The sequence below is a fragment of the Myotis davidii genome, unplaced genomic scaffold, assembly GCF_000327345.1.
Source record: "Myotis davidii unplaced genomic scaffold, ASM32734v1 scaffold109, whole genome shotgun sequence".
NCBI lineage: Eukaryota > Metazoa > Chordata > Mammalia > Chiroptera > Vespertilionidae > Myotis > Myotis davidii.
The window spans coordinates 1,224,498-1,233,137 of NW_006300368.1; positions in this window are offsets into that span (position 1 = coordinate 1,224,498).

Below are 8,640 nucleotides of genomic sequence, written 5' to 3' on the forward strand. Positions count from 1 at the left end.
ATCAGGGTGTGGCAGAGTTGTTTCTTCTGAGGCCTCTATTCTTCATGTATAGATGGCTGTCTTCTCGGTAGATCTTCACATCATCTTCCCTCTGTGGGCGTCTGTGACCTAATAGCTTCTTTTCATAGGGGCCTCGGTCACGAAGCATGGCGCGCACGTCCTCATCCTCCGTCAGGCCTGCGGGGCGGGAGGCCGGGGTGCACTAGAGCCTCGCCCCACTGGGACCTCCTTCCTCCCTGCTCCCCGCGAGAGCTGTGGCCTCCCTCTCTGAGCCTCTCCGAACCCACACAGGCCTCTCCCTGCGGAGCGGAACGTGCCCCGATACTGGGTTTGACTTGAGGCTTGGAGTGCCTCGCCCAGGTCCCCCTGGGAGGGGTGCCAGTCCCCGCCAGGCAGTGGTCTCTGGAGGCCCTGGAGCAGAACAGCCCCGGGGCAGGATAAGGGACTTAGGCCTCCCTGTCACTCCTCCAGCCTGCAAGCCCAGAACCTGTCACCCGCAGCCTTTTCACTTACTGGAAACCCTGACCATCGAGAAAGCTGCCTCACTATCTAACCTAAATCTCTCTTGCTGCAACCCAAGCTCCTCACCTCTGCTTTCCCGACCAGGGAGGACGCAGAGGCCACTGTGGCTCTGGGGTCACAGACCAAGGCCTCCAGGGCCTGCCTGGCTAAGAGGAGGCTGATCTGGCATCTGTGTGCCCTGGTGGGGCCCCGCTGCAGGCATGGTCTCCTGTGATGTCTGGCATTTGCCCAGCCTCTATGACAACCCCATGTCTCCCCTCGGCCCACAGGTCCCCTCCCGTTAGTGTCCACCTTCCCTGTGTTAGGGGCAAAAATAGAATGTTGGGGACTAGCCATGGTTGTGGGAAACACTAATCACGCCCTGTTAGCCGTGACTGCCTTGTTCTGGTTAAAGGACATTCTAACCTGGCTGGGAGCTGTACACCCGCCCCCCACCCCCCCACACACACACACCCGGGAACCTGGGAGTCAACCTTGGACCTGGGAGTCAACCTTGGAATGGGGTCCATTCTCATTCAAGAACCGCCTGTTATCGTGCCAAGATTAACAACCTTGTTACCCAGACAAACAATGGAGTCCCACCCCAGACTGCATAGCTGACTTCCTCCGGCCTGTAATCCCCACTTCCCCATGTCATCTCTGTCCTCCTGCCCAATATGCACAGCTGGCTTACGGGAGGGGGGTGGGCTGCTCTCCCATGTTGTTGGCGTTATTGGAATAAACGTTCATATGTGACTCAACCCTGTCTCTGCTGAACTGGCTCAAGTAGTGACCGGCAGCCTGGACACCTTGGTCGTCTGGTTTCCTTAAAACAAAATGCGTACAAAGCACCTACTGCACACACTCCCGGCCCTGCTCATGTCCTCACACACAAGGAAACAAGCTTCAGTCACTGGCCAGAATTCTCCCCCCCCCAACCCCCCCAACCCCCCTCCTACCGGCTGGAATTCTAAGAAAGTGGTGGAAATATGTGCCCTCGGCTATGAACTGAACCTTTCAGCTCCTATCCTCCTCCTTCCTCCCCCGCCTCCACCAATACCTGGTCATGGGAGGTAGGAGGGAGCAGAATTTAATTAGTTGTTTATTTTATATTCAATTTATTTTAACTAAAGAAAAGTTCGCCCATTTCTCCTACCCCTGCTCTCGGCAGCATGTTCTCTGTGCATAAAATGGAAATGTCAGTAATACCTGCTAACAACCCAAAATCCAGCCAAGACGCTGCCCATCCTGGTGGTGCCACACCCTGCCTGCTTGGATCCCCTCAGCAGGGGTCAAAACCGGAGACTGAAGAGCCCAGGACAATGGAAGGGGTGGGAGCTGGACAAACAGTAGGGCCCCGCCCTCTGGAAAGGAGGGGGCCAGCCAGAGGTGGACGAGGGCCCAGTTTCCAGAGAACCGGAATCTGGATTTGTATGTGAATCCTCCAGATTTTCCAATGTTGGCAACTAAATCAAATTGAAGCAAACAAACAAAAACCCCAAAATGCTACCATGTGGGCCAAAGGAAACAGGACTGTGGGCTTCTCTTCCTCCCTCTATTTCACTTAACAAGCCCCCAAAGCCAGGTTGGGCTTTGGGCTTTGTGGGCCCAGGCCCCTGCCTGCCCACCTGCAAACTCTGACCTCTCACTCTCTCCTGGAGCCTTTGTACTGTCCTTCTCCTTCCTCTTCCTCATTCCAGAATCCTTCAAGGTCCAGCTCAGACATGACCTCCTCTGGAACGTCTTCCATAATTTGTCCTCACATGGGAGTTCTCCCTCCCTGACCACCAACGTTTTACTTTAATTAAAACAAACAGACGTCCACCTACATGGCAATCTCCGTGGACTTCCGTGAACCCAAGGGCAGGGATGAGACCAGTCTCCTAACCCCAGTGCTTGTCCTAGAGCCAGATTAGCAGGCAGTTTTCTGAAAGGGGAGGCGGATGGACAAACAGCGCTACCTCCAGCCCGGCCTCTTCCACCCCCAGTTCAGAGCAGAGGCCTGTGGGTCTGGGTTTCTCAATCCTGGCTGGGCATCAGTACCACCTGCGGGAGGTTGCAAAACCGTGGCCCAGCGATTCCCATCAAGCAGGTGTAGGCTGGAGCCTAGGCGTCTGTGTGTTTAACAACCTACCCTGTGACTCTGAGGGCAACTGTGAGTGAGAATCAGGGCATCAGAGGCAGGAGGAGAAGCCTGCCATCTTTAGGAGGCGAAGGTCCCCCTGGAGGCCAACCCTGTGGCCCTAATGGCTCCACGGTGTTTCTCAGGGTTTAGACTGTGGCCCTCTGGAAGGGGCAGTGCCCACTTGGTGCCCCCTAGGCTGGAAGGAGAGGTGGAAGGTAGCATGGGCCAGGCCAAGAGACTCACCAGACCCTCAGACCCCTATTCCCACCTCTGGGCAACCTATGAATTCTCTCATCCTGAGAAACAACGGGGTAGGTGCAGGACAGTCAGGGAAACCGCAGGGCCACCCCAACTGAGCCCACCCCTCCTCCACCTGCTCTGCTGTGGGAATGGCCCTGCAGTCCCACGTCTGCCAGACTCTGCAGATGCGGCCACCTCCCCTGATCTGGCCAGCCCTCCGATGCCAAGTCCATGGTTGGGGGGTGGGTGGGGTGTGGTGGGGTGGAGAGGAGGGGGTAGTGAATGACTAAGGCCGGAAATGGAGGTGAGTCATGCAGGGCCTGCTCTGTCCAGTCTTCTGCAAACAGGACAGGGCGACAGGCAGCCTGGGCTCTTGACCAGCCTCCCACTGGGACAGGTTCTCATGCTGAGGGGGCCCCTGCTCCTGGCCCTCAGCCCCAGCTCCCCATGAACCTGTTGTGGGAAGGGGTGACATTCCAGTCTGTCCACCCAACTGGTACTGGTCCCTGGGTCACACTACCCCCAACCACACGCCCAGTGGAAAAGCCAAAAAGAATGAGGGAGCAGGGCCAGGCTGGGCCGGGGCTGAGTTCTTGGGTGGGTGCCTCTGTCTCCCCATTGCTGAACCCTGGGGTAGTGAGGGGTCTGGGGTGCCAGACAGGAGGAGCAGGACCAACAGAAGTAAAGGGGTGAGGTCAGGAGGAGTCCCCAGGCCCTGGGCAGAGATGCTGGGAGGAGCTTGGTTCTCTAGGCAGCTACCCAGTAACATTTATAGGTCCGGCCAAGCCCAAACCTACAGGTGTTTCACCTACCACATTCCTACCTGCTCGGAGCAGGCGCACAAGCTGCCTGCCTTCTGCGTTTTGGGTGGTTCTCTATCCACTCTGCCTTCAAGCTGAGCTGGGCAGCACCTTGGCTACCTCGACTGAGCAGGTAGGGGAATAATCATGAGATAATAGCAGTAAAAACAAGGACAAACAATAAATAGCCAAAAGGTGGGAAGGACCCAGGTGGCCACTGACAGATTCATAGATAAGCTGTGTGGTCACGGGCATGTAGACAGAAGGGTAAGACGCAGAGAGCAGGGTGTGTGTGACAGGAGTGCTAGGTCTCCAGTGAGGGTGTGTGTAGGTGATGTGTACATACCGGGTGTGTGCACTGGTGTGTGTGTGTATGTGTGTGTGTATGGGGGTGGTGTATGGGGTTGGTGGGAAGGAGGAAGGTGGATCAGCTTGGGGAGGAAAATAGGCAACGTGTGTGTGTGTGTGTGTGTGTGTGCGCCAGTGCACACTCAGGAGAGCACATGGGGCTCCAGAGGAATGTGAGACATGCAGGGAACAGTGACAGCCGACAGCTCCATGCCAATGGGGGAGGGGGCAGAGGGCAGCTTTTCCTGGTGGCTGGGGTCATGAGGCTCTGGGAGGGGACACACAACTGGCAAGGGTTCCCAAACACCTTCCCACCTGAATCCTCCAGCCACCAGGCAGCCCCCCAGCACCCCAAAGACCAAACATGTTCCCCCTGGTCCCCACTGGCTGCCACACCCAGAGCTGGAGCCCAGCAGAGCTCTGAGCCAGAGTCCATAACATTCCTTGGAAAATCAACAAAGTCAGGAAAGGCAGGAGTGCTTCCCCTGCCCCTGGGCGGGACCCATGAGGTGAAGGTGGCAGCACCCTCCTGGCAGAACAGCCATGAAGCCTGTGCAAGGGCACAGGTTGTGGGAGGTCATTCCCTAGAGCTGCAGAAGGAGAGGGGGGCACAAGGCACAGCAGCCAGCCCCCCCTTCCCCCCGTCCTGCCTGGCATGCTCCTGCTTAGCCAGGAGGGCTGCCCTCCCCTCCCCACCACCAGGCCAGGCACCTGCCAGCACTGGGCGCCGCTCTAAAGACCCCCGCCCAGGGAGCCCCACTCACCCCGCAGGGGGCATCTTTGGCAGGCCATCGGCAGAGCGTCTTGCCCCGTGGCACCTGGTGGTGTGTGCAGGCTGAGGAGGGCAGGGAGCAGGATTCTGCCCACTCAGTGCTCTGCTCACTGGGCGGATTAGGGACAGGGTGGAGCATTAAAGGCACAGAGTCAGACAGGGGCTCTGGGGAGACGGGGTTGTCAGATAAAATTCAGGGTGCCCAGTTAAATTTGAAATTCAAATAAACAACAATTAATTCGGGCCAACTTATACTAAAATATCATTTGTTGTTTCTATGAAATTCCCATTTAACTGGGCATCCTGCATTTTATGTGGCAAGCCTGTGAGGGCGCCCCTGGAAATTGGCAGGGCCCCTGAGAGGGAAAGTCACTCTGAGTTCGGACTCTCAGCCGGCTGCCTGTGTTCACATCCTCTCTCAGCTACTTCTAGCTTTGAACCTCAGCTTCTTCATTTGCAAGATGAGGCTCAGTACCGTCCAGCTCATATGACGGTGAGCATTCAGTGAGCTATGTGAAATGCCTGGGCACAGTGTTAGAAAGGTGTTAGTTAGCATCCATTCATTCTGGCAAGAAAGATCCATCACTAAAAACCAGCCTTTGGCAGCAGGCGGCCAGAGGCTGTGTGGACTCCTGCCGGTGACCTCACCCCGTCCCCTGGCATTTCTCATCTGTAATAGAGGACAGCAGCACCTTCCCCTCCGCAGCTCCGGGATGAAGTAGGATCTGGGCTCATGCAGGCTCAGCCCTGTGACTGGCCCATCAGGTGCTCACTGGGCTCCTCTTCTCACTCTTCAACTATTCCCTGGCTTCCTGGAGGCAGGCCAAGCCAGCAGCCATCCTGGGGCAGGGAGAGTGGGTGGCTGCTCCTCTCTCCTCTCCCTCGTCCTGGTTCCCTCCCCTGCCTTGGTCCAAAAGGCCCTTTCTTTTCCTTGGACCCCTCTGAGCCTTTGACTTCTGAGCCACTCCCTGCTCTGATCTCTCTTGACCTGATCTAAAATAAAATCTGTTCTCTGTGAACATAAGGGGTGTGGCCATGGCCTAGATGGCCGCCTCAGGGGGACCCTGAGGGTGTGGGCAGCCCGAGGGGCTGGACCCGTGACACCTGGGTTTCTTCTCCACCCTGTGGGCGCCCCCCCACACACACACACACACGCGGGCATTCCTCTCCGCAGTTGCTCAGCAGGACAAGGCAGTGGGGAGGAGGAAGGGCAGCCAGATGACATTCTGACACCCACATGGTTCCTGAGTGTCACTGTGACGCGTGCCCGTGCAGCCTTACTCAGCCTGGGCTCAGCTGTAATTATGTGTCCACAAGTGTCTGCCACTAACCTGTGCGCTCCCTGAGGGTAAGGCACGGTGTTATTCATCTCCATAGCCTAGTCTGGCACACAGATCGGGCTGAGCCAACGTGTGTGGCGCGAAGAGGCAGACAGGCGTGCAGGGCTCTGCTCCCCACCGCATCCAGAACCCCTGTGAGTGGTGGACTCCTTTGGCTGTCTCAGTGGCACCTCGACTCCCACGGCGCTCCCCCTCTCCCCAAACCACCCCTGCTCCTTAGCCCAGAGAATGAATAACACTGTCGCCCACCAGGGACACCTTTCCAATCTCACCGACTGCAGAGTCCATCCCCGACTACACCCTAGGACAGTGGTTCTCAACCTTTATCATGCCACGATCTTTTAATACAGTTCCTCGTGTTGTGGTGACCCCCAACCATAAAATTATTTTCATTGCTGCTTCATAACTATAATGTTGCTACTGTTATGAATCATCATGTAAATATCTGTTATGCAGGATGTATTTTCATTGTTACAAATTGAACATAATTAAAGCATAGTGATTAATCACAAAAACAATATGTAATTGTAGATGTGTTTTCCAATGGTCTTAGGCCAGTAATTCTCAACCTTCCTAATGCCGTGACCCTTTAATACAGTTCCTCATGTTGTGGTGACCCCCAATTTCATTGTTACAAATTGAACCTAATTAAAGCATGGTGATTAATCACAAAAACAATATGTAATTATATATGTGTTTTCCGATGGTCTTAGGCGACCCCTGTGAAAGGGTCGTTCGACCCCCAAAGGGGTCGCGACCCACAGGTTGAGAACCGCTGCCCTAGGAGGTTCCAGAGTCCATTCTCTACTACCCCAGCCCAAGTCTGTCTGCCCAACTGACCCCTCAGCCTCCCTTCTATGAGTCTCCCTTCATCCAACCCAACCCTACTTGGCACAACTCCTGCGCTCCAGAGAAAGTCCCTAATCTGTAAGGAGGGGCCTTGAAGATCTGGCCCTACCTGCCTCTCCCCTTTGCCTCACTGGTCTCTGGCCCTCGCTGGTTGCCCAGCATCTCCTTTCTCCCCTCCCTTCCTAGTCTTGCATCTTTGCTTCACTGTCTGACCTCCTTCCTGATGCTCAGCTGTCCAAGGGCCAGGACGGTGGCTGTCCTATTCGTTGCTGAATTCCCAGGACACAGCATACTACAGGCACTCGATGAGTGTTTGGTGCATGCATGCATGATTGATGGAGGGAGGGCAGAGATCATGTTTTATGTCCGCATAAGGAGGCTGCCAGGCAAGTTGCTCAGAACATAGTGCTCAATAAATTCAGGTCAAATGAGTGAGAGGAGGTAGAAGTAAGAACAAGGTGGGGCGGCGGGGAGAGAACAGTGGCAAAGAGGAAGCAAGACTGGCACCTGGGACCCGGAATTCTGCTCCGAGATTCACACAGGTCTCCTGGGCAGCCCTGCCCGTCCGTCCCCTCAGCCCCGCACCCGATCTCTCCATCATGAACTGTTCTGCCAACAGCAGTTCCCACCATACACCAGTTGCGCAGCATTTGACACTTTACAAAATTCTCCCACACAAACAGCCCTGTTTTTCAAGCCACTCAAACACCTAGTCCTAGCCAGTGGTTCTCAACCATCTGGCCCTTTAAAAACAGGGTGAAAGGGTTGTTCGACCGTTTAGGCCAGGGGGTCCTCAAACTACGGCCCGCGGGCCACATGCAAATACAAATATTGTATGTTCCCGTTTTGTTTTTTTACTTCAAAATAAGAGATGTGCAGTGTGCATAGGAATTTGTTCGTAGTTTTTTTTTAGACTCTAGTCCGGCCCTCCAACGGTCTGAGGGACAGTGAACTGGCCCTCTGTTTAAAAAGTTTGAGGACCCCTGGTTCAGGCAGTCCTGCTTTGCCCGACTCTGAGGTGGGGGTGGCGATGTGGTGAAGCGCAGCCTGCGGGCCCAGGCCGTCTGGCTTTGCCCGACTCTGAGGTGCGGGTGGCGATGTGGTGAAGCGCAGCCTGCGGGCCGGCCGGTGCCTTTACCACCCGTGTGGTCACCGACAAATCCCTGACTTCCCAACCTGAGGAATGGGGACTGTGCCACCCGCCTGTCAGGAAGGTGAGGACCCAGTGACACCGGCCCGTAACTACCCGGGACTGCGGGTCTCCGAGATGCTTACGGGGTCACCGTTACAGTCCCTTCCCCCAGGGAACCCCCACATCTGGGAGGGGGTCTGGCTTTCTGACACTGAAGACAGTTCTCCCAGTGAGACAGCCCTACAGAGTCCTACTGCGGCTGCAACCCCGGGGGCTCTAGGCTGGGGGGCTGGCCTGAGCGCCCGGTGTCTTCCGCACCCTCAGGCCCTGCTAAGGGCTGCCCTGAAAGGACGGGGTGCTGGCAAGCTGGGTGAAGGACGCCCCAAGTCTGTCTCCCATTCCACTCCCCGGACTCGTAGGGGACCCCCCATCCACACCCCTCGCCCGAACTCCCCTGCAGCACGCCCCGCGGGCGCCTCCTGGTGGGAAACCAATGCGTCCTGGGCGCCAAGCTCCGGCCGGGGACCTCGGTG